The 27210-nt window shown below is 46.0% G+C and overlaps 1 long non-coding RNA gene across 1 annotated transcript; it reads right to left on the bottom strand.

The window, feature by feature from the left end:
• Positions 1-19488: 19488 nt before the first annotated feature.
• LOC131501139 (uncharacterized) lies at positions 19489-23584 on the bottom strand. The gene is made up of 3 exons (XR_009256658.1): positions 22455-23584; positions 20328-20521; positions 19489-19848 (listed from the first exon to the last, which is right to left on the bottom strand). It is a non-coding gene; the product is annotated as an uncharacterized LOC131501139 (long non-coding RNA).
• Between the last annotated feature and the right edge of the window lie 3626 nt (positions 23585-27210).

Genomic DNA, 27210 nt, shown 5'->3' with positions numbered 1-27210 from the left:
GATCAGAGAACTTAGTTTGAGTGCTAGACTACAACAGGCTTCCTAACTCCTAACCTCCAGTTCATGGATATAAATCTTGAGGTCTTACCAAACTTAATATGGAGCATAACCCAATGGCCACCAATTTCCCAATGGGAAAGTACAAGAGTTCAGGCAGGCACTCCTAGATCAGGGTCCTGCTGAGCCCCCTGAAGTGGGAGAGGAGGCAAAGCAAAAGAACAGCCATTGCCACGCAGTGACCCCTCCCACAAGTGACGCATGGCCCAGAGAATGTCCGGGACTCTGAAGGAGCCAACTAGCACCTTTCCCTTGGAGAGGAGCTAGAAGGGTGCTGGGCAATGGGTGGGTAGGCATGAGGTCTGAAGAATCCTCTTTGCCTATGTAAATGAATGAATAAATAACCTCTTGGGCCCCATCAACTGCACCCCATCCACTTTACATGACAAAACTCGATCCCTAAGGGGGAAGTGGCTAGCCTACAGTCATGCAACTAGACCACTGGTGCAGCTGGAGGGGAAAATGGGTTTGTGATTTCTAATTCAGAGTTTAGGTGGATGCTCTTTCCAGCTGGACACAGCCTTCAAGAACTACGAACTCTATGAAAGAATGAAAGGGACTCAAGTGTAACCAAGTATTGTACAAATGAAAGCAACACTCCCACTGGCCAGAATAGGATCACATGGCTATCCCTAGGTGCAAAGGAGTCTGGGAAAGCAGGGAATGGGATTGCCGATTGATTGGCATAGTGACCAACCATGATCCATAGTCTAAGTCCACTCCTACCTGCAACGAATTCACAGTATGCAAAGAAGTGGGGTTTGTAGGTAACATTGTACAAGCCAGTGGTAATATTATGTTCATATTAGAAATAAAGAGCCCGATATTAGAACGCAGAAGTGATTTGCCTACGGTCACAGCTAATTAACAATCAAATCACATTTCTTCCTTGATTCCTGAGTCCGAGCTCTTAGCTGCAATGGAATACTGACTTCCAGAAAGAAAACAAAAATATGAGACTCTTCAAAAATTTGAGAATCATGCTTTGCAAAGCTATGCTAATGTTCTTTAAATACTCTCAGTTGAAAGATACTTGAAATTTATATACATTCTTCAATCAAAGCAGCAAGAGATCATTTTCTCTTCACAAGAAAATCATACAGGACAATCGAACTGCACGACCCCAGCAGACACCATTCATACAGAGCCTGCGTTAACAGCACCCTCTAAGTTGTGCAGTGCACAACCTGCCCAACCACAGATATCAAGCTGTGCTAAATTTAACCTGCATGGTCTCCAGTTTCATCACTGGCAAATTGAGCTGGTTGTTCTAGACTGATTTGGAGGTCCCTTGTGAGACCCTGTGATACGGTAACAGACCATGTGTATTCACACAGGAGAATAATAAATAGGCAAGAACACAATGGTGTCTTTTGCCTTCCCAGGAAGCCTCGCTGTTGCTTTATCCCCATATTGCCCATAATACAGCCTTTATGAATGTAAAACACCCTTGTTAACAATCCAGAACTCTCTGGAGCTTAATTTATCAGAAACAAAGTATGTACTTAGAATCACATGAAAGGATCCCTTCCTCCTCCTCAGACTAACAGCTAACAGAGAACAGGGCCCTGATCCTTGAAGGACACTATTTACGGGTATTATGCCCGCTAGGAATTGGCATGACCTTTTTTCTGCCTGTTTAGTCTCCAGAGGGATAGGCCCTCTTATTACATTTTCCCAGCCTGGAGTTTAGCTCCGCAGGCAACCTCCTGTCATTTGTTTGTCTGATGGGTATTATTTCTTCCAAGAATCTAATTAGGATCTTTTAAAGGATTCAGCCTCAGAGTGCGGGAATTAAATATGACTCAGAGTGTGTGCTTCCTAAAGCCAGGCGAAAGTGAGATGATCATTCATCTGATTTATTCATACATTATTCAGCCCACAAACCTTATAAGCCTGACAGTGCACCTTTTTAAAAAATGTTTATTTATTTTGAGAGGGAGAAAGAGAAAGAGAGCATGCACCCAAGTCGGGGAGGGGCAGAGAGAGAGGGGACAGAGAGAACCCCAAGTAGGCTCCATGCTGTCAGTGCAGAGCCTGACATGGGACTTGATCTCACCAACGGTGAGGTCTTAACCTGAGCTGAAACTAAGAGTTGGACAGTTAACCTACTGAGCCACCCAAGCGCCTCTGACAGTGCACCTTTTGTGTGTGGGCCAACCTATGCTGGGAGTTAGGCATGTGGATAGAAATGGACGATCTTTCTCCACCTTGGGTTGTTTAGCTACATATCACAGCTTTGCTCCATTTATATATATATATATATATATATATATATATATATATATATATATATATATTTTTTTTTTTTTTTAGAGAGGGAGAGAGGGAAAGAGAGAGAGGGGGCATGAGCAGAGGGGAGGGGCAGAGGGAGACAGTGAGGGAGGGAATCCCAAGCAGGCTCCACACTCAGCGCAGAGCCCTACATGGGGCTCGATCCCATGACCCTGGGATCATGACCTGAGCCCAAACCAAGAGTCGGATACTCAACCGACTGAGCCAGCCAGGTGCCCCCACATGTATGCTCTATTTAAATTTTTTTTTTTTTAACATTTATTTTTGAGACAGAGAGAGACAGAGCATGAATGGGGAGGGTCAGAAAGAGGGAGACACAGAATCCGAAACAGGCTCCAGGCTCTGAGCTGTCAGCACAGAGCCTGACGCGGGGCTCGAACTCACAGACCGTGAGATCATGACCTGAGCCGAAGTCGGCCGCTTAACCGACTGAGCCACCCAGGCGCCCCATGTATGCTCTATTTAAAGGAAAGTAATTAAACACATGACACATGTGTCCACCAAGTCCCCTTCCATTTCCCTCTTTTCTTGGATCAAAGAAGATTACACTCCACAGCCCCTCTGCAGCTAGGTGAGGCCATGTAACCAAATCTAACCAAAGGGTGGTAGCACAAGTGACCAATGTCTTTTTTTTAAGTTTATTTTTATTTATTTTGAGAAAGACACAGTGAGCAAACGGGGGAGGGGCCGAGAGAGAAGGAGACAGAATCCCAAGCAGGCTCCACACTGTCAGTGCAGAGCTTGATAAGGGGCTCGAACTCATGAGCCGTGAGATCATGACCTGAGCTGAGACCAAGAGTCAGATCCTCAACCGACTGAGACACCCAGGTGCCCCAAGAAATGATCAATGTCTTTAAGAAGCAGGGTACAAGCTTCAGTTCTCTCTTACCCTGTTTTGGGGACCAAGAACGATCAAGGTTGAGATATATGAACATCTGTCAGCCTGAGTCTCTGAGTGACTGTGTGGAACAGAGCCCCAGCCCAGTCCCTACTGACCTAACTTAGGTAGCAGGGATAAGAAATATACCTTAGTTTTCTTAAGCCACTGAGAATCAAGGACTCATTTATTGCCACAGCATAATTTAGCTTCATCTAACTAGTTTGAAATCTAGACTTTTAAACCATTTAAACTGGTTGTGGTAGATTTGGGGAGAACAAATATATACTTCATTTCTTTAGTAATTATTTGCAGATCACCTGCTGTATTCCAAGTACTGTGCCAGGGTTAACAAAAACGAGTAAAAGATCGTCTCTGCCCTCATGGGGCCCACGATCTGATAGCAATAATAACATCACAATACCTGGCAAGTAGCAATTGCTCGATAAATACCACCGCTATCATTGCAGCTCAGATTCAGAGCTGCACACACGTGCAACGCACTCCTCTCGGCACACCCAGCTTGTGACCAAGCCAAAACTTGTTAGGCACTAACCAGTGTCTCAGGATGTGTTCTTCTTTTGTGCTGTGGTTCTCTCCTCTGAACAGTTTGCCAGCCTGTGAAAACTTAAAATAGTCATTCGCAGAATCTCAGAAAGTTCCCCTTTCATAAGAAAAGGCAAATAGACACACCCAGCCTCACCTCCAAAAATACAAAAAGTTAGAAGAAAATCAGAGTTACTAGATGCAGTGCAGTATGTTTAATTGGTCCTGGAGCAGAAAAAGGGCATGGGTGGAAAACTTGGTGAAATTCAAATAACACCTGGAGGTTAGTGACTATTATTGTACCCAACTGAATATTTAAGTTTTGATGAATGCACCACGGTTTTGAAAAATGTTAACATTGGGGGAACTGGGTGAAGGGTATACTGGAACTCTCGATGCTATATTTGCAACTTTCCTGTGAATATAAAATATTCGAAAATAAAAAGATTTTTAATAATCAGTATTAATGTTTTCCAGGTTTCTACTCTGCAGGGTAAGTCTGTGTGCAGGGTTACCATATAAAATACAAGAAGCCCAGTTAAATTTGAGTTTCAGAAAAACAACTTATTTTTAGTGTAAATATATCCCAAATATTACATGGGATATGTTTATACTGAAAAAATTTATTGTTCATCTGAAATTTGAAATTACCTAGGTGTTTTGCATTTTTATTCACTAAATCTGGCAAGCTTCTCCAGATGTACTATTGATAAAGAAACATAAATATGTCTTATCTTACCGACACCTGGGTGGCTCAGTCAGTTGAGCATCTAACTTTTGGTTTAAGCTCAGGTCATGATCTCTCGGTTTGAGGGTTCGAGCCCCGTGTTGGGCTCTGTGCTGACAGCTCAGAGCCTAGAGCCTGCTTTGGAGTCTGTGTCTCCCTTTCTCTTTCTGCTCCTCCCCTGCTCACACTCTGTCTCTCTTTCAAAAACAAATATTAAAAAAAATTTTTTTTAATAATTTAAAAAAAGAAGGAAAAGAGGGGTGCCCAGCTGGCTCAGGAGGTAAAGCATGTGACTCTTGATCTCAGGGTTGAGTTTGAGCCCCATGTTGGGTATAGAGATTACTGAAAACAATACATAAATAAACCTAGAAGAAGGTGGAGAGGGGAGGAGGGGGGAGGAGGTGGAGGAGAGGGGAGGAGGGGGAAGGCAAGAAGGTGGAGGATAGGAGGTGGGAGAGGAGGAGAGGAGAGGAGAAGGGATCAGGGAGGGGAGAAGGGAGGCAGGAGGGGGTAAAGAAACCCAGGAGCACTATGGAAACTGCTCAAGTTTTTACCTCCAAAATTTAATATAAAAATTTCCAAACATACCAAGAAGTCTAAAGAATGTTGCAGTGATCACACAGGCTCTACGGTTAATATTTTACTGTACCTGCTTTATCATCAGTCTATCCATCCCATTTCCACCTGTTGATCTACCTTGAAGTCTGACGCATTTCAAACAAAGTTGCAGATCTCATTTCTCTTCCTCCTAAATACTTCAGCAAGATTATTATTCCCTAGAGTTCAATATTTGTTTATAAGTGAAATTACATGCAGTAGTTTGCACAGATTTTAAGTACACTGTTCAATGGGTTTTGACAAAGGAACACACAACTCAAACCCCTCTCAAGATACAGAACATCACCAGCACCCCAGAAAGTACCCGTGCTCATACTGTGCTCACCTCTTCTGATCTTCTACCTTAGTAAAAATATCTCCATGGGTAAAATCAAAGACAAATGCATGTAATTCTAAAATAACAACTCATAGTCCCCCAAGCTGTGGATGGCAAGCCAGGAGGGTGCGGGGTGTGGGTCACCATGGGTCCTAGAAGTTCGGGGGGTTCTGTGCAAATCTCTGCTTTGAAAGCATCCTGCCATCCATCCTTTTTCTCATACTCAGGAGGATACACTTGAATCAAGTAATGGAGAGGGCAATTACCTCCTCTATCCCTGTGTTTACAGACTTTGGGACTTTGTTACAAATACGTAATACACTACCTGCCACATCATGGCCCCACAGTGAGACCATTCACCTTCGCATCCAGCATGTAAGGATATGTCAGGCCCTTGCTCCCAACACTGAGCCATTCGACAAGCATTGATCCAGCATCAATTCCAGAGCAAGCCTGGGATGAACGTGGAGGGTGCAGGAGTGATTCTGAAACGATCCCAAGCATCTGGTAGGGATGCTCAGGCCAGTATGGGGACAGACTACTTGGGTCCCCAGGTATATCTCAGCTCCTGGCACAGGGCCTGGTGCTAAGTCATAGCTCAGAAACTGCTGATGGGTTGAGTACAGGCATGACCTCATTCATTCAAGATACACTTACTAAGGGTGCCTGGGTGCTTCAGTCTGACTTTGGCTCAGGCATGATCTCACAGTCCATGAGTTCAAGCCCCTCATCAGGCTCTGTGCTGACAACTTGGAGCCTAGAGCCTGCTTTGGATTCTATGTCTTCCTCTTCCTCTCCCCCTCCCCTGCTTGTACTCTGTCTCTCTCTCTCTCTCTCTCTCTCTCAAAAAAATAAATAAATAAATAAATAATATATATATATATAATATATATATATATATATTATACACACACACACACACACACACACACACACACACACACACACTTACTGAGCACTTAATGTGACGTAGACACTGTGGATGCAGCAATGAACAAAAAAAAACCAAAACCCTGGCCCCTGTTGCATGCATATCTTGGTGTGGGGAGTGGGTGGCAATAAACACTTAACAAGCAAATATATGGATTCCCAGATAGTGGAAATGGGTTGCAGTTTTACAGAGAGTAACCAGGAAGCCTTGCTCAGCAATAGTGAGGCATGACCTACACGAGGGGATGTACAGGGAAGTGTGAATAAAGGAGCGAGTGTTTTCTTCTACTGGGGCTACTGCAACAAAATACCAGACCGCGGGGCTTACACAACAGAAATTTCTTTCTCAGAGTTCTGCAAGTCCAACACCAAGGTGCTGGCAGGGTTGATTTCTCCTGAGGTCTCTCTCCTTGGCTTGCAGATGGCCTCCTTCTCACCGCATCCTTACAAGGTTGCCACTCTGCCTGTGTCGTCTGTGTCCTAATCTCTTCCAGTAAGGACACCAGTCGCTTAGGACTGGGGCCCACCCATGAGATTTCATTTTACCTTAATTATCCCTTTTTTTTTCTTTGTTTTTTAACATTTATTTATTTTTGAGACAGAGAGAGACAGAGCATGAATGGGGGAGGGGCAGAGGGAGAGAGGGAGACACAGAATCGGAAGCAGGCTCCAGGCTCTGAGCCATCAGCCCAGAACCCGATGCGGGGCTTGAACTCACGGACCACGAGATCGTGACCTGAGCTGAAGTTGGACGCTCAACCGACTGAGCCACCCAGGCACCCCTTAATTATCTCTTTAAAAGACTTATCTCTAAAACACAGTCACATTCTGGGTCTCCTGGGTGGCTCAGTCGGTTAAGCATCCGACTCTCGATTTTGGTTCAGGTCATGATCTCACAGTCTATGGGATTAAGTCTTACATCAGACTCTGTACTGACAAAGTAGAGACTGCTTGGGATTCTCTCTCTCTCCCTCTCTCTCTCTCTGCCCTTCCCCCACTCATGCTTGCTCGCTCTCTCTCAAAATAAATAAATAAACATTAAATACATACATACATACAGTCACATTCTGACATACTGGGGGTAGGATTTCAATATACGAATTTGAGGAGGTGAAGGCAATTCAGTACCTAACAGCGAGTGAATGAATGAATGAATGAATGAACGAACCAGTCCTCTGCTTGGTTTCTGAACAGGAGAGTGAGGACGGTCAGAGAAACACGAAGACTGAAGGAACAGAGGACAAAGGACAAGCAGCCACATTAGGAGAAAAGCCAGGACTTGACGTGTCTTAGTTTTTTTTTTTAAGGTTATTTATTTATTTTGAGAGAGACAGGGAGAGTGAGCAGGGGAGGGGCAGAGACAGAGAGGGAGAGAGAGAATCCCAAGCAGTCTCCACACTGTCAGCGGGAGCCACATGAGGAGTTCCATCCCACGGGCGGTGAGATCATGACCTGAGCTGAAACCTAAAGTCTAACACTTAACCGACTAAGCCACCCAGGTGCCCCCTGTGTGTTGGTTTTTCAAATCCCTCTTGGCCAATTCAAAATGTGTTTTTTTCTGGCTCTCTTAACTACTTCTGGAAACAATTCTATTAACTGCTGGCCTGCAGCAGCATGTGCTAGAGGAAAGCCCTGAACATGGACTCACAAGAGCTGGGTTCTATCAGCCTCTCTGCTGGTTGACCTTAAGGAAGTCACCTCCCCACTCTGCACCTTATTTGCTTCATCTATAAAATGGAGATGAGAATCCTGCCCTTTCAGATAACTGCCCAGAGAAGTGAAGCGAGGCAAGCAGCGAACAGATGAGAGCATGTGGCAACAGGGCTTCGTAAACAGGAAATGTAGTATAAATAAAAACAGACAGTATTACTGTGAAGCTTGCAGTGAAAACCACTGCAGACAGCTCAGAGTTGGGACCTTCCGGCCATTTCAAAGGGTGCTTCGTTATTAAATTCCAGCCCCTTCCTGGTTGTTTCTCCCCTCAACCCCCACCCCCCCAGGGCAATCAGAGAGTACAGGGCTGGGAACAAGAAAGGCTTATAAAAAGGGACAGGGAGGGTGATCCTACCCGAGGTGGAGAGCTGGCCATTCCTGCCTCATCAAGGATTCTTTATAACAGAGGGGCCCCTGGGTAGCTCAGTTGGCTAAGCGTCCGACTCTTGATTTCAGCTCAGGTCATTATCTCACAGTTCAGGGTTTGAGCCCCACATCGGGCTCTGGCTGACAGCACAGAGCCTACCTGGGATTCTGTCTTTCTCCCTCTTTCTCTGCCCCTCCCCTGCTTGTGCTTTCTCTCTCTCTCAAAATAAATAAACCTTTAAAAAAAAGGATTCCTTATAACATAGATACACAGATATAGATATATACAAAAAGCTGTAGCTGTTTAATGTATGCAACTTGATGTGTTTGGAGATAAGTGTATACCCGTGAAACGATCAACACTGTCAGGGCCATAAACTTACCCATTGCCTCCAAAAGCTTCCTCCGGTTCCTTTTGTTTTTTCCCTCTTATGGTAAGAACACATGACATTAAAAAAAAAAAAAAAAAAAAAGAACACATAAGATCTACCCTCTTAGCCAATAGTTAAGTATATAATACAATATTGTTTAGCATAGGCCTTGTGCTGTACAATAGCTCTCCAGAACTTACTTATTTTGCATAACTGAAACTCTGTACCCTTTGACAAACATCTCCCCACTTCTCCTTCCCTCCTAGCCCCTGACAACCACCTTTTTACTCTCTGCTTCTGTGAGTTTGAGTGTGTCAGTTTCACATATAAGTGAGATCATGCAGTATTTGACTTTCTGTGTCTGGCTTATTTCACTTAGCATAATGCTTTCCATGTCCATTCATGTTGCTGCAAATGACAGGATTTCCTTCTTTTTAGGGCCAAATAATATTCCATTATATATATATATATATATACATATATATATATATATATATACACACACACACACACACACACACACACACAACACACACATAACACATTTTCTTTATCATCAAGGATTCTTGGCATTAAGAGCTGTTTGATGGGTACTGTCCTTGCCAGATTCTCTGCTAAACCCCCTCCAGGCATCAATATGCTAAATCCTCGCAGTACCCTCTGAGGTTGGAGCCATTACCTACCTACCCATTTTTCTGATAAAGAAACTGAGGCTCAAAGGAATCAAACTGCTCAGAGTCATATGGCTCTTAGGAGGCAGAATTGGGCCTAAATCAGCTCTTCTTTTAACTTCAACTTACTCTCACCCTCACAATTATACAAAACGCCCTAAGGTGTACCTGGCATTTAGGCGCTAAAGATATCTAAGATGTCTAAAGTCTCCTGTTTGAATCCCAGCTCTGACATTGCCCAGCTGTGGGACCTTGGACAAGTTACTTACCTTCTCAGAGGACCATCCTGACCGTCTATCAACTCCACTACCACCCAAGCGGGAGTTGGGGATTGTTACCTAAACTCAGTTCCCTCCGCTGTAAAATGGGGATAACAGCCCATATCCAGTGTATAAAGCACATAGCCCAGCATTGGGCAGCTATCATTTCAAACATTATTATTTTACAATATTATACCTACACCCCATCCAGGGTAAGGAAGAAAAGCAGAGATAGAACCAGAGATTAGAAGAATAAATTAAAATTTTTTCACATTCAGCCCCTTTCAGAACTTAGGATCAAGAAAATAATTATCTCAACTAAAGATGTGTTGTTTTCCTTTGATTAGAAAACAAGAAATTGTGTGTAGCACTGTGTTTCCCTTTTTGCTTTGGCCGCCAGAAGGCTCAAAGCGAAATTTTTAAATCTTATTAAGAGTAACTGAATGAATCTGGGCTGTCTTCCTTTCTGTCATGCGCATTTAAAATTTTCTGTTCTATTGACTTTATTGTTCCTGTAACATTTAGAATTAATGTAAAACAATTGTTAATGCAACTGCTTGAACAATGGGTGAGATAAAAATGAACAAGACATATTATGTAGTTATAGTTTAAAACAGTGCATTTGAAATCAAAGCACTACCCGTTACTTGAATTTTAGACAAAGATAAAAGACACTGAGAAATCAGAGATGAATTTCAAAGTGGAATTAGTTCAGAAGAAGCATTTAGGGAGAAAAATTGTAAATCACCCCAGACCTCGTCAGTCCTGTTTGCAAGCAGAGGAAGGTCAGCTTTGGTCCCTCTGGGCTCCACCCTGGCTGGCACTTAGCTATTTGAGTCCCAGCTCTCAGAGGAGCAGAGGCCTGCCCCTATGTTCCCATGCCTCAAGGGACTTCCTGTTTATCTTTCCGGATCTTGTGTCCATTCGCACAAGATGTGAATCAGCAGCAGAGGCCAGGATGACAGGAGCTATTTCTGTAAGTCAGTTCGATGTTAACCATGCTGGAGTGAAGAAAATTTACATTTAAATGAAACTTCGATCAAGTTCCCATTGTCTGGAATCTCCAGAAAGAGAAACTGTGGGTTTCTGTGAGAGAGTGTGTATGTGTTTACATCCAAATACGATATTCTCTGTAAAGAGGCTGTGACAGGTGTCCTCATCTGGAGTTGGTGTAATGGCCAAAGATTGGAAACAATATAATTGATGGGAACTGGCAAAATATGATGGAAAAGGATACAGGCGTTACTAAAGAATGAGGACACAATTAATTATGAAAAATATTTGGCGGTATCTAGTTACTCTCAACATACACCTGACCCGGGATTCTCATCCTCTGCTACCCTCAGGATAAAATCGAAAGTTCTTAGCCTGGTCCACATCAGGCTTCCTCCACATCGGCACTACTGACAATTGGAGCCAGATAGTCTCTGACGGTGGGGGGGGGTTGGGGGGGGGAAGGGGGCTGTCTTGTGAGTTGTAGGATGCAGAGGGCATGTCTGGACCCCACCCACCAGATGCCGACGACGGGACTCCCCTCTGCAAGGTGTGACGAGAGGGTCTCTAGTCATTGCTGAGTGCTGCTACCTGCAACAACATGACTGTATCTCACAAACATAATGTTTGGCTAAAAAAGCTAAACAAACACACGAAAAGAGTACATATTATTTATAAACCCACTTGGTTTGGGAGAGGACATTTAGGATGAGAGGAACGTTGTGTTTCTGGATTTAAGTAGTGATTACTTAGGTGTTTTTCACTTTGAAAGTCACTGTGCTGTGTGTGCACTTTCCTGTAATTACAATGTAATTCAATAAAATGTTTATTTTATTTATTTATTCAAGAATATTTATTTATTTTGGGGAAAGCACAAGTGGGGGAGGGGCAGACAAAGGGGGACAGAGGATCTGAAGCGGGCCCTGTGCTGACAGGCTGACAGCAGCGACCTCCCGATGTGGGGCTTGAACTCACGAACCACAAGATCGAGACCTGAGCCAAAGTCGGCCGCTCAACTGACTGAGCTGCCCCAATAAAAAAAAATTTTTTTCATGAGGCATATCTAGATGGGTTGATATGGAAAGATCTCTAACATACATGGCAAGTGGAAACAAAGCAAGATGAAGAATGAACATGTTGTGATTCTGTTTGTAAAGGATCCCCAACAACATGGGGAGAGCTCACACGCTCCCCTTGGAAGTGTCGACTGTGAATCACTGCAGAGCAGTGGCCCTCATTAATCACACTGGAGTTACCCACACCCCATAACATCTGGACCCCGAGGGCATGTTCCAGAGAGGCTCCTGCCCACTGCCCAGAGAGACACTGGAATACTCACCACAGGGATTCTGAGATAGTAAACAGAAGCTCAGAGGGGTTAAGTGACTTGCTGAAGATCACACAGCCTGTGAATCAGAAAGCCAGGATCTTGGGGCGCCTGGGTAGCTCAGTAAGTTGAGAGTCCGACTTCGGCTCAGGTCATGATCTCACGGCTCATGAGCGCGAGCCCCACATCAGGCTCTGTGCTGACAGCTCAGAGCCTGGAGCCTGCTTCAGACTCTGTGTCTCCTTCTCTGTCTGCCCCTCCCAGGCTTGTGCTCTGTCTCTCAAAAAATAAACATTAAATTTTTTTTTTTTTTTTTTTAAAGAAAAAAGAAAGCCAGGATCTGCTCCCAGGTGCCCGAGAGCTGCTCTGAGGGCTCTAATGCTCTAGCGCTTTCTCCTGGCCCTGTACGTGGGTGGAAAATCCCACCCTGGCTGGCTAAGCACCCTCCCACCTGAGCTGCAGGAGGCAGCCTTCAGAGCAGGAGTCACTGCAGAGATCCACCACACAGGCTGAGGGTGACCTCTGCCAGCATATACCCTCCCCTGCCCAGACCCCAGTATGCACAATGTGTCTGTCTCCTTCCCAGCCTTGAGTTATTCCACAAAATCCCCCCTTTTATATTGCCTTATCCTTGGGAGGTACCAGCCTCAGGCAAAGGAAAAAAACCCACTCTCCCCTCTGCTGTGGGCTCACCCAGAATCCCCCCTCTTCAGTGGGCTGGCCGCCCTGCCCACAGCCTGGCCTAACGGAGAAGCGACGATGGCAGACAGCCCGGGCAGGACAGATCCCAAGGCCTTGTGCGGGGGGGGGGGAAGCCAAGAGTGCTTCTTGCCTTTGGGAAGGGAGAAGATGTGAGTTGCCTGAAGAAGATCAAAGACAGCTCCATCCTCTGTGCAAGCGGTGAGCTACGCACACCTTAAAAGGGATAGATGAAATTAACATGGCAACTGTCCCCGGATTGACAAGAAAAGTCACCCACAGGCATGATCACACCTGAGAACCTCTTGCTGGAGCCTGAGCTGTGCCCTGCTTTCTCTTCTTTCGGTTTGGGATCACCCACCCAAAAACTCAAATTCCTTCTCATATTGAAAATAATGATAATAGTAACAATAATAACAGGGCTCTCGCTATTGAGACTGGTGGGCATTACTCAGGTAAGTGCTTTACACCTAGTGACGTGTCTCATCTTCCCACTTCCCAAAAAGCCTGAGAAGGAGGTTCTATTGTTAGCCCAGTTTTGCTAATGGGGAAACTGAGGTGCAGAGAAAGAACGCAGGTCAGGGGTCACAAACTCAAATGCCTCCAGGAGCACACAGGCAATATAAATGGGGGCAATGGGAGGATATAAGATATCAGTCTGGATTAGTGAGGACTGTATGAACTGAGAATAAAGGCGACAGCCCCTCCTCAGTCCCATCCTTAGGACTGCCACTTGGGAATGTGGCCCCAGTGTAGCCAGATCTCATTTTTCAAGTGAAAATATAAATTTGTATTTGAATGTGAATATGAAATCTTCCCAGTTTTGTTAGCAGCTAAATCACTTAGGATTAGGATTTCCTCCTTATGACAAAACCTCAAAACAAGAAGGCTAAGATAAAAGTATCAGAAAGTATCTGGAGAATCAACAGCTCAGAGCTGGGATGGAGACTCCAAGCGTCAGCAGGGACCCAGACACTATATTCCTGCTCAGCATCCTCAGCTCACGACTTTCATCATCATGGTCACCTCATGGACCAAAATGGCTGCTGGTGCTCTGGTCATCTCTCAAGAGAGGGCAAATGAGCAATCGCCGAGCAGATCACTTGATTTCCGCCCCCCCCCACCAAACGCTACACTTGGCCTTAGTAGGCATTTGAATCTCTACGCCTTGGTAAATCTAGGGTGGAAAACAAAACCAAATTCCATGTTAGCCTCTCTTTTATTATTTTTTTTATGTTTTTATTTATTTTTGCGACAGAGAGAGACAGAACATGAGCAGGAGAGGGCCAGAGAGAGAGAGGGAGACAAGAATCGGAAGCAGGCTCCAGGCGCTGAGCTGTCAGCACAGAGCCCGATGCGGGGCTCGAATCCACAGACTGTATGATCATGACCTGAGCCGAAGGCGGACGCCCAACCGACGAGCCACCCAGGTGCCCCCATGTTAGCCTCTCTTAATGGGGCTCCATCTCACTCACAGAAGGTTGATAGGGACTAATCTGATTATTATCCAAGAACCTGGGATGAATCTCCCATTAGCTAAAAGTCTGGGATTGCATGTAAGATCAACCTCCCTGCCATCAATTGAAAAACTTTGCCACAGTATTTTGCAGCATCTCTACTCAAGAGATGGAGTCTACTTCTCTATCTCCTGCCCCTGTGCTGAACCCAATATTTCCTTTGACCAGTGGAATGTAGCAGAGGTGGTGTGTGAGTTCTTGGGCCTGGGCCCTACAGCTTCCACTTTTGCTCTCTTAGAACCCGGAGACTGCCATGCTGTGAAGGAGCCTGGGATGGAAGGCGACATGAAGAGAGGCCTGGCCATCTGGTGGCCCCGGACAAGCCCAGACCCCAGTGGATCTGCCAACTGAATGTGGCTGCCTGAGTGAGCCCTGATAAGACCATCAAAAGAACCGCCTGGTCGGGGTGCCTGGGTGGCTCAGTCAGTTAGGCGTCCGACTTCAGCTCAGGTCATGATCTCACGGCTCATGAGTTCGAGCCCTGTGTCAGGCTCTATGCTGACAGCTCAGAGCCTGGAGCCTGCTTGGGATTCTGTGTCTCCCTCTCTCTCTCTGCCCCTCCTCTGCTTGCATTCTGTCTCTATCTCAAAAATAAATACACATCAAAAAAAGAAAAGAACTGCCTGGTCAACCCATAGGAATTGTGAAAAATAATAAATGGTCACTCTGTGAAGCCACTACTACAATTTGGGATGCTTTATTAAGGAGCAATATGTAGCAGATACATTCTTCATCTCTGTCTACCTTCCTGTCCCAGATCCTTACCAGGGTCTATAGCGTTGACTCCACCCCTAGGGTAAGACATTATCTCTTCCACCATCCCTCTTGATGCCAGTTTGGATACTTGAACCTGGTCCCTTCCCAGCTCCCACCTCCCACCATGGCCCTCTTTTCTGATCATCTCAGATGATTTGCTGATTTGAGAACCTATCTGTATCAGGGTTTTTTTTTTTAATTTTGTAATATTTACTTACTGTGAGAGAGATAGAGACAGAGTGTGAGCAGGGAAGGGGGAGAGAGCAAGGGAGACACAGAACCTGAAGCAGCCTCCAGGCTCCGAGCTGCCAGCACAGAGCCCGACGTGGGGCTCGAACCCACGAACCGCAAGATCACGACCTGAGCCAAAGTCACACACTTAACCAACTAAGCCACCCAGGTGCCCCCCTATCTGTATTAGTCTTATAGGGCTGCCATAACAAAATGCCACCAGATAGACTGGGTGGCTTAAACAACAGAAGTTTATTTTCTAATAGTTCTGGAGGCTGGAGGTCCAAGATCGGGCACCAGCATGGCTGGTTTCTCCTTGGCTTGAGGTGACCACCTTCTCACTGTGTCCTCGCATGGTCTTTTCTCTGTTCATACGCATGGCTGGTGTCTCTCTCTCTCTTCTTAGAAAGACACCAGTCCTATTGGATTAGAGACCTACCCTGATAGCCTGTTTTTAACTTAATCACCTCTTTAAGACTATCTTCAAATATAGTTACATTCTGAATACTGGGAGTTAGGGCTTCAACATATGAATTTTGGGGGGGGGGGGGAGGGACACAATTCAGTCCATAATACTGCCCGTCTCCCCACTCACCTGCTCCTTAAATAAAGGTGGAATTCAGGTTTCATCGCAGAAACTCTTGTGTTTTTTATAGATGAGTGCATGTATAATTGGTTGAATATGACATATATGGTTTATTGGAGTAGGTGTTCAATGTATTAGAAAAATACGTTGTAACTAGCACTGAACCAACGGTTTTACAGATGGTTGTTTGGAATAAGGCTACAGACAAAAGTCAACATTAAGAAACAACAGATGAAATGAATAAGGCACACTGATGTAGCAAAGACAGTCAAGGTGGCGGCTCAAGGGCCAGAGTTGAGGAAACCTGATACTAAGAGAGCCAGCTCTGCAGGCTGGTGACCCTGAGCTTCTTTCCTGGCACTGGTGCTCATTAGCTGTAAGACCCTGGGCAGGCCGCTCAGCCTGTTCATAGCCCTGGTTTACTCATTTATCTAATGAGGATGCCAAACAGACCTGCTCCAGGTGGCTGTTCGGAGCATCACATCAGCCTCTTGAGGCACGAGGCAAAGCATGTGGCTTGGGGACCAGGGCCAATCCTGACTCTGCTGCTTACCAGCTGTGTGGCCTTTAGCAAGTTATTTGCCTCTCTGAGCCTGCTTCCTCTTCTATAAGAAGGGCATAATGGTACCTAACTGCTCGGGTGGTCAAGAGGATTCAGTGAGTTAATTCACCTTCTGAGTGATGTCTGGTACACTGTGAGTGTTTGATCAATATCATTATTATTAGTTACTCTGGGGACAGCTCTGGACACCAGCTGAAATGGTCCCTCAGAGAGGCCTTCATCAGGGGCAAGTCCCAGCTCCAGGCCAAGCCCTTTCCAATGAGGCTGATGTCAGAATTCCTTAAACTCCATATCCTGCCATTGTCCCCAACACTCCAGCTCCAAGGCGGGAGATGATGTCATGGGAACTGATGGGTTTTTTCCTAAAGGGATGGGCAAGGGTGGGTGGGGAGGGGCCTTGCTAAGGCAGCCCTTCTCTCCCGCTCCTGGTCTCAGGGGGGGAAGCTTGGCCCTGAAGATCTTCACTTCTGTCTCGTAGGATTCTGCATTATATGAACTTTTTATTTTATTTATTTTTATTACATCTATGATCACAAACAAGAAAGCTATTTTCATTTTTCCCCTCCTCCCACCAAAGCTATTTTCATTTTGAAAAATGAATCCAAGGCCAGTTTGACCCTTCTAGATTCCCAGGGTCAGTTCTGATTTATCTGGGTCACTTGCTCCTTGGCCTGGCTCTCTGCAAAAATAATTTAACAGAACGAGGATACTTCAGGGGTTCCTTCACTGAAGACCACTCTGACTCTAAAGTGGAAATAAGACCACTAGCTACCTCCTAGGCCCAAACAAGTCATAGACTTAAAAGTATTTGGCACATAATGAGCACTGAATAAATGGCACCTTTATTATTATTCATGAATGTCAATCATGTTCTGTGCCCAAAACCTTCCATGCTTGATTTTATATAATCCTCACAAGGACCTCAAAGGGGGTTCCCATTTTACAGATAAGGAAACTGAGGCTCAGAGAGATAAAGGGACTTTACTCAAAGTTCTGAAGTCAAACTACATTGTGTCGTCTGCGATGTCACTTCCTTTGGGAGGCTTGCTTCCCCTGCTCCTTCCCAGCACTGTCCCCCTGGTGGCTAATTCTCTCTTACCTTGCTCAGAGCTCTTTGTCCCTACCTTCACATGGGAATCATCTGGGAGGCTTTTAAAAATCTTTTTCTTGAGCTGCACACTGATCAACGACATCAGAATCTCTGGGGTTGTGACAGTCACTTAGGAGCATGATGGGGAGTGATACTGGGACCTGAGTTATTAATGCTACCCACGTGATTCTAATGTGCAGCTAACATTGAGAACAGGTGTTTTAGAGTGATTGGTAGGTCTGTCTTCCCTTTCTTATAAGAAGGGTCAAAAAATAGGGTGACTAATGTCCAGTTTGCTCCGGACTGAGGAAGTGTCCTGGGACACAGGATTTTCAGTGCTGAAACTTAGAAAGCCCTGGGCAGACTGAGACATGTTGGTCACCTTGGCCAAAGCCAGGTCCCACAGTCAGCAAGACCCAGTGGCCCCAGGTGCCAGGCCAGTAACTACATGTGTGAAGTAGCTGGTGGAAGGTGATAGAGGATGGTATCTGAGAGCGGACAAAGAGAGCGTGTCCTGCTAGAACCTTTACATTTCAGTGAAATCAACGTACCAAACAGGGCCTACCGGCGAGCCAGACCCATCTGTTTTAAACCCAACAGATGAACTTCACCTTCTACTCTAGAGCCACCAGGAGAATCTTCCACCTACAGTGGGGTCTTGGTGGACCAATGGTTTTCAAGCCCCTGGTGGGGTCACCTGGGTAACTTCCAAAAAAAAAAAAAAAAACCATGATCCTCAGCTCCAGCCCAGACCAATTGAATCACAGTCCCTATGGGTGGGACCCAAGCATCAATATTTTAAAAAAATAGGGGCGCCTGGGTGGCGCAGTCGGTTAAGCGTCCGACTTCAGCCAGGTCACGATCTCGCGGTCCGTGAGTTCGAGCCCCGCGTCAGGCTCTGGGCTGATGGCTCGGAGCCTGGAGCCTGTTTCCGATTCTGTGTCTCCCTCTCTCTCTGCCCCTCCCCCGTTCATGCTCTGTCTCTCTCTGTCCCAAAAATAAATTAAAAATGTTGAAAAAAAAAATTTAAAAAAATAAAATAAAATAAAAAAATCCCCCTCCCCAGGTCACTATAATGTCTGGCTAGGGCTGAAGATGGCTGGGATAAATGATGACCAAATGAAGGAGGAAAAATGGGCTTCTCTACATCTTCAGTGTCTCTCTGATGTCCTTGATGTCTGACTCATAAGGTTTGGGGAGCATTTCTGTTCTACCTGCTTTCTACAGTCACAAGCAAAAATGAATGCTGAAGCAACCAAGATGTCCTTCAGTAGGTGAATGGATAAATGAACTATGGTTACATCCAGATAAGAGAATATTATTCAGCGCTAAAAAGAAATGCACTCTCAAGCCATGCAAAAACATGGAGGAATCTTAAATGCATATTACTAAGTGAAAGAAGCCAGTCTGAAAAGGACTGTATGATTCCAACTATATGACCTTTTGGAAAAGCCAAAACTATGGAGACATTGAAAAGATCAGTGGTCGGGTTACCTGGGTGGCTCAGTCAGTTAAGTGTCCAACTCTTGATTTCAGCTCAGGTCATGATCTCACAGATTGTGTATGGCTGTGCACTGACAGTGTGGAGCCTGCTTGGGATTCTCTCTCTCCCTCTCTGCCCCTCCCCCACTCATTCTCTCTTTAAAAAAATTAATAAGCATTAAAAAAAAATCAGTAGTTACCAGATGTTATGGAAAAAGAAGGGATGAATAGACTAGACACAGAGGGTTTTCAGGGCACTGAAAATACTCTGTATGATACTCTAATGGTGGATATATGTCATTGTACATTCGTCCAAATTCATAGAATGCTCAACCCAAGAATGAACCCTGAGGTTAAAACCATGAACTTTGGGTAATAACGATGCATTAATATAGGTTCGTCAATTATAACAAATGTACCACTCTGGTGGGGAATGTGGATATGGGGAAGGCTATCCACATGTGGGGACAGGGGGTATAAATGGAATCTCTGTGCCTTTCAGTCAATTTTGTTGTGAACCTAAAACTGCTTCTAAAAGAATAAACTCTCTTAAAAACAATCCGTACAGAACAAGGACTTCCAATTCATTCATTCATCAAGCACCGCTGAGCCCCAGCACCTAGCCCAGCTGTCAGTGATCACCACCAGCCTAGTGGCTTCTGTTGTGTGACACTGGGCAATGCACTTAACTTCCCTGTCCCTCACGTCTAACATCAACAAAGATGTGTAGGTCTCTAGCCCCATGGCCATTCCGAGTAAGGCTAGGGATCCAGGGTCCCGAGCCTCTGGGCCTCTTCATGTGGAGAGAGACTTTGCACAACGGAAGGAAGACAGGAGGGTTTTCTGGCATCGGAACAGCTTGTTCAAAAGAGAGGAGGAAAAGGTCTCTGAGTCATTGGAGGAAATTACCATGTTCAGTGGAGAGGGATCAAACAATGTGTGTATATGTGTGCCCACGCATGTGGATACGTGTGATTCTACACATGGAAGTGGAGGGTGTGTGTGTGAGGGTGTGTATGTCTGGAGTATGTGCATGTGTGTACATGTGTATATGTGAGTGCTTATGTGCAAATATGTATGCATGTATATGTGAACGTGCATGAGGACTTGGTGTCAATATGAGGATGTAAACATGTGACTGTCACTGTATGCCTGTATGTGAATTGTGGACGTGTGTGTGATGAATGTATGTATAATGTGTGAATATGTATGCACCCACATATTTGTGTGAATGAGTGTGTATGAGGTTGTGTGTCACTCCCCGGCTGTCGTGGGCAAGTTATTCAACTATTCTGTGCCTCTGTGTCCCTATGTCTAAAGTGAGGATAAGTACTTACTCTGGTGGATTGAAGGTGGCTGCAAATCCTTTGCTAGTCCTGCCACCAGGAGGTGGAGTCACTTCCTCTTGAACCTGGGCTGGACTTGTGATCTGTTCTGACCAATGGAATCCGGACCTTAGGAGATCTGCCGTTCTTCTGCATTTGCAAACATGACACTGCCTCTTGGAACCCAGTGGCTGAGCTGTGAGATGCTAGAACCGAAAAGTAAGGCCATGAGGAGGGAAACCAGCGTGTGTGGGTTGTCAGTGCCAGCTGAGTTCACAGCGCACAGTAGCACCAACTGCCCTTTGCTGTAGAGGACCGTGGTCCTAGCTGACATCATGAGGAGCAGAACTGCCAGCAGAACTCAGTTAACACACAGAAATCATAAGAGACAATAATAGCAGTGGCCGTTTTTAAGCCATTAGGTTTCAGGATGGTTAGCTACGCAGCAGGCATGCCTTGTAAAATTTTTAAGCACTTATAACTGAAGTTGGCAAACTTTTCCTGCAAAGGGCCAGGTAGTAAATATCTCAGGTTTTGCAGGTGATGCAGTCATTCTCACAACTACTCAACTCTGAAGTGTAGTGCAAAAGCAGCCAGAGGTAATGCGTTAATGAATAAGCATGGCTGTGTTCCAATAAAACTTTATTTACACAAACAGGTGGCAGGCTGGATCTGCCCCCCTGGCAGTCAAATGTTTGCCCAGAGCTTGAAAGTTGCCTGGGATCTGGTGAGTGCTTTAAAGTGTTGGCTACGAGGCGCCTGGGTGGCTCAGTCGGCTAAGCGTCTGACTTCGGCTCAGGTCATGATCTCATGGTTCGTGAGTTTGAGCCCTGCCATCAGGCTTTCTGCTGCCAGCGAGGAACCCGCTTTGGATCCTCTGTCCCCCTCTCCCTGCCCCTCCCTCTCTCATTCTCTCTCTCTCTCAAAAATAAAAATAAATAACTATAATGTGTTAGCTATGAGTATATGTGTTAAAGAGAGTGTATGTCTATGTACCCACGTGCATACGGGCATGTCTGCATGAAGCATGTGCCAGAATGAGTGTAAATGTGTCTATATGCAGAATCCGTTTAGTCCTTCTGTAAGACAAAGCAATAGGTTCATATCAGCTAACTTTTTTTTTTAACTTTTTGGTAATGTTTTATTTATTTTTGAGAGAGAGTGAGAGCATGAGCAGGGGAGGGGCAGAGACAGAGGGAGACACAGAATCCGAAGCAGGCTCCAGGCTCTGAGCTGTCAGCACAGAGCCTAGCTCAGGCCTTGAACCCACAAACAGTGAGATTATGACCTGAGCCGAAGTCAGATGCTTAACCGACTGAGCCACCCAGGCACCCCTCAGCTAACATTTCAACGCAGCTACCTCAGGCCTTCCTGCTTCTATTCTGGGGAGAAAGGGAAGCATGGTACAAAGCCAAGGGAAGAAAGAGCTGGTATGTCCCTATCGTTTTCATCTGGGTTAAGTTTGGAGGGAAGCCATCATCTGTCAGTGGCTGGGCTACTGTAGGGCAGGCAGCCCACGCCTTCCCGTCCGCTGAAAGGAGAAGTCAGTCCTCTGGGGAGAGGGGGAGGGGATGCTGTAAAAATGAAAAAGGAACACTGGAACTTTTAAGGAGGAGCTTGGGAACTGGAGAGAAAGCTATCCCCCACCCCCCCCCAACAGTGGGTGGCTTTTCCAGGCAACTTGTCAACATCTGCTTGCTGGTTTCATTCTGATCTCCCACTGTGGGCCTCACGAGGGGTGACTTCCTGCATGACTAACCTCCCTGGCTTGGTTTGCAAGGGCCAGAAATGAGTGTTAGCGTTGTAGCCAGATGTGGATTCAAATCCCTGTTTGCACTTACTTACACAGGGCATGTGGCCTCCTTTTGCTGAGCCTCAGTTTCCTCACCTGTAACATGGGGATGATATTACTACTACCTTCCAGGACTGTTGCAACGGTCAAGTGAGGGTGGTGTGTGTCTAGCATTTTGGCAGAGAGCTTTGCACATAGCAGGTGCTCTGCAGGGTGACGTCCAGAGGCAGACCCTCATGGTTAGCGTGCCCGCCAGGCTTCAGAATTTCGGGGAAGCCTTCTCTAGCCCCCTGGGCTGCCGTAAAGTCCCTTCTGATTTAGAAACCTCTTTCCTTCAAAGCACTCACCTCTGCTAGTTATTCTGCGCTCATCGGCATGCTTATTTGTCAAGCAGCAGTCTCCTCCGACGGACTGAAAGCTGTAGGCAAAGACGAGATGGAGTCCGTTTTGCTAACCACGCAATCCCCAGTGCCAATAAGGGCCCTGGCATGTGGTTGGCACTCAATGATTATTTACTGCACGTGTGAATGCCGATGGAGCATTTCGTGACTGGGGAGTCCTTGGGGTCCGAGGAGAGAGCATCTTCTCTCCATCTACTACAAACACATCAAGATAAGAGGCTTGCAGTGGGGTCTTCCAAAATGGGGTGATGATAGGAGCCCTCTTCAGCGTCCTGTTGTATTGATAGGTTAAGCTGGGCTTTTCTGCAGTCACAAAAAATCCCAGTGTTTCATTTCAGAAGGCTAACACCACAGAGGTTTGTTTTTCACTCATACAAAGGCCACGATGAATCAGGTGACCGTCAAGGGCAGCTGTGCTCTTTGTGGTGACTCAGTTCCATCTTGTGATGGCTTTCACGCGTGACCTTTAGGGCTTCTGCAGAATCATGTACAAGTCCCTTGTGCTCCCTGCCCATTGCTCAGAACCAGTCGGCTGGCCCTGGCAAATGGCAGCGGGGTGGGAAATACAGGGTTACTCAAGGATATTCAGTGAGCAGGAATGTCTCTGCCGCGAACGTGGGAAGGGCTCAGACGTCTCGGCTGGTCTCCTGGGTCTGGGTTTAATGATAGGACAGCCAAATGCATTTCGAATACTTGGAAAATGGAGATCCCTACTAATTAGACTGCTTTTGAAAACCAGGTAGTTATCAGAGGAAAAATAATCAATCATCGCAAAGCCTTTACTTAAGATACGAGGAGCAGTGTTTCCAGTCTGCAGTTTCTTGCCATGCAAGACCCTGAGGGCCCCCCATCTCCAGATGCCACACCATTTTCCTCCACGGTTGAAATATGTCTTGGTAGTTTTGATAAGGATCGACAGTCGCCCATCAGAGGCTTAGCTCCTAATTCGAGGGGACCAGTGATTAAATAAACCGTGAAGATAAAAATCTTTTGCTGAGATAAGGTCATTACAACCTTTTAGTTTGAGTCTGGTACACAGTAGGACTCCTAGTTTCCACCACCACCCCCCTACGACATTGGGCTTCACTGGAAGGCGCCTTGATGGACTTTACTTTTTTTTTTTTTTTTAAGTGGTAGCTCAAAGTCACTGCATCTAAGATGGTAATGGGGGGAAGGGGAGGAGAGAGACTGAGACAAAGTGTGGGCAAAACCATTGAATATTCATGAAAAGAGCTAGCAGTTTGTAAAGACAGGCTATATATGATGTGTGTTCTCACCAGGCTAGAAGACAAAAGAAGAAGGGCAGTGTGCCTCTGAATAGAGACGCTGGGTGTTTTTTTTTGTTTTTGTTTTTGTTTTTTCTGCTGAGAAGTTTCAGGATGACTCTGATGCCTTTTATAAATTAATTTTTTAAAAAAAAATTTTTTTAACGTTTATTTATTTTTCAGACAGAGAGAGACACAGCATGAATGGGGGAGGGGCAGAGAGAGAGGGAAACACAGAATCTGAAGCAGGCTCCAGGCTCTGAGCCATCAGCCCAGAGCCTGACGCGGGGCTGGAACCCGCGGACCGCGAGATCGTGACCTGAGCCGAAGTCAGACGCTTAACCGACTGAGCCACCCAGGCGCCCCTAAATTAAATTTTTTTTTAACTGTTTCTATCTCCCTGGGGCTGGAGAAAAGGGGGAGTGCCAAAGGAATTAAATCCTATGCCTGCTTGGTATTATTTTGCCCCGTATCTCCCAGCTGAAGAATTCTATCCTGGGCTTCTATTTCTGTCCCGCCACCACCACTACGGCCAACCACCTCTTTTCGCTGTCTCTACCGCAAAGCAAACCTCACACATACCAGCTGGAGGTTCCAGGTTCTCGGACCTAAGGGCCATCTCACTAAAGGAAGTGGTTCACCACCCTGGCGGCCTTCTAGAATCATCAAGGGAGCGGCAAAAAGTACCCACACCTGGGCCGCACTCCCCGCGCTTCTGACCTCATCGGGCCAGGGTGGAGTCCCGAGCGTGGATAATTTCACAAAGCCCCTCATAGGTTGTTAGAGAGCCAGGACTGAGAACTACGAGCTTTCACTAAGCTTTCTGCCTCGGACTCAAGCCACGAAAATGAAATTTCGTTTGAGAAATGAAACAGAGAAAGCTTGTAAGAAAATGACGTAGTTCAGAAGAAAGAGACACGGGGGTACTGGATCCTCTCTCTGGGCGTCCTCCCTCCTGGGAACACGTATAACAAGTACTCACAGCTGCAGCTCACTCACAGGCCTGAAGAAAAAGGTTGGCGGTGGGGGGAGGTGCCGGGCAGAGAGCCAGATGGTGACTATCCCCTAAGAAATGGATTTACCTTCTTCCTGTTCCACAGATGCTGGGGCGCTGCTCCTGAGACAGCAGCTAACACTTGGAGGGCACTTCTCAAGTTCGCATGCATCGCTCTTTGATGCTCCCAACCAACCTCTAAAAGGCAGGATTCTCCTCCTTCATCGCCGCCCCCCCCCCCGCCCCGCCCTCCCGGCGATTTTGCAAACGAGGAAATTAATGTCCAGATAAGTTAGCTGACTTGCCCAAGAGATTACAGCCACTGAATGGTGGAGCTGGGACTTTAGTTCTAACATTTACTGCGCATTTACTATATGCAAAGACTTAGACAAGTATAAATGATATAACTATGAAATTATATATTCCCTGATTACATCTTTGACACCACCTTCGGCTATTCTTAGCATTTCTGTGGCAGAATCTTATTTACCCACTAATATCCATTCTTCCATTATATTTGGCTTGGGCAGCTGTATGCCATGGGGCAGGCTTTCTCCTCCAGCTTTCCTCACAGCTAGGCATAGTCACGTGACACCATCCTGACCAATGAGATGTAAGAAGACGGCTACTACGTTCCCTAATCCTGGCCAATGAGATGTAAAATGACGTATACTACGTTCCCTAATCCATTCTCTCTTCTTGCCTTAAACAATGCCTGGAACTGTAGTAGCAACTGTGGGATCTGGAGATGACAAGTATGATGATAAAAATGAAAATACCCAGGGGCACCTGGGTGACTCAGTTGTTCAAGCGTCAGACTTCGCTCAGGTCATGACCTCATGGTTTGTGAGTTCCAGTCCCTGCTACGGGCTCTGTGCAGACAGCTCAGAGCCTGGAGTCTGCTTCAGATTCTGTATCGCTGTCTCTATGCCTCAAAAATAAATTTAAAGAATTAAAAAAAATATTTTAAATAAATAAATACACATTTTAAAAAATGTTGGGGGGTCAGTGAAAATACCCAGAATGACAGAGCAGAAAGATGCCTGGGTCCGTGATTCATCCCTGAACTGCTGGCTGTGCACCTCCAGGCTCTGGCTGTTGAGGAAAAACAAGCCTCTGTTTAAGTCACCGTAGGTTAGGTTTTTATAAATTGTGACCTAATCTATGTCTAAGTGACACAGTCTCCTGCATGCCCTTCATCACTATGGTGGGTCTTTTCCTTTACAGTTGAGCACCCCACCCACCAGCTCAACAGCAGGCAGCATCTGACTGCAGCTGAAGCTTAGCCACTTGGGGCACATTGAATCAGTGTCCTAACTGTATTACCTTTGGGACCTGTGACATTTTTGTCACCCGAATCAGCACTTTCGTTTTCCCAGATTCCATTTGTTTTTACAAGATAAGGGCGAATGTAGGAACACAGTCAAACAACTGTGTAAACAATCTGCACAAAGATGGCAACACTAGCCCAACTCATCCACTGAAGGGGAGGCCAACACCCTCCTGCCACAGCTGATGAGGGAAACCCGGATTACTGTGGGCAAGGTGCTTTGGGGCGTCAGTCAAGCACGTGTATCAAAGTCAGGCTGTTTGAAAGTCAAACGTACAAAAGTTAAGGACTGCCTGTACACACTCCAGTGGCAGCCCAGTATGCCAGATTGTGGTTTGTTTGTTTTTTTTTAATTTTTTAACTTTATTTATTTTGACAGGGGCAGAGACAGTGCAAGTGGGGGAGGGGCAAAGAGAGGAGAGACAGAGAATCCCAAACAGGCTCCACATCGTCAGCATGGAGCCTGTTGCAGGGCTCGAACCCATGAAACCATGAGATCATGACCTGAGCAGAAGCCAAGAGTCAGATGCTCAACCAACTGAGCCATCCAGGCATCACTGCCAGATTGTTTTTTTAAGATTCCAAATCAATTCTCTATTGCTGAGCTACAAATGACCACTAACTCAGTGGCTTAAAACAATACCTATTATTCCTGAGAGGCTATGAGCCAGCTGAATGCTTCTGCTGATCTGGGCCAATCTGTGACTGGTCTTGGCTAGGCTCGCTCAAGTGCTTGGGTCAGTTCGTGGTCACATCAGTCTGGGACGGCCTCATTCACGAGTCTCATAGGAAGCTCGCTGTCAGCTTCAGGGACAGGGTTGATTGGGCCACAGAGTCCCTCATCCTCCAGCAGGCTATTCACACAGTGGCTGCAGGTTTCCAAGAGAACAATCAGAGGCAGACGAGGCCTCTTGAGTCTCAGGCCAGGAACTAGCACAGCATCCCTTCTGCCACATGCTATTGACTAAAGAGAGCCCCAAAGTCCTTCCAGTTTCAGGGGTAGGTAAAAAGGCTCGCCTTCTTGATGAGACAGGCTGTGGAGACATTGGCACAGGAAGAGAAAGAGGACAGGGGCCATTTTTGTCATCAGTCCACTGTCGTACCCAGAGTGAG

The sequence above is a fragment of the Neofelis nebulosa genome, chromosome 18 (assembly GCF_028018385.1).
Source record: "Neofelis nebulosa isolate mNeoNeb1 chromosome 18, mNeoNeb1.pri, whole genome shotgun sequence".
NCBI classification, from domain to species: domain Eukaryota; kingdom Metazoa; phylum Chordata; class Mammalia; order Carnivora; family Felidae; genus Neofelis; species Neofelis nebulosa.
This window is presented reverse-complemented; position numbering and strand designations above follow the sequence as displayed.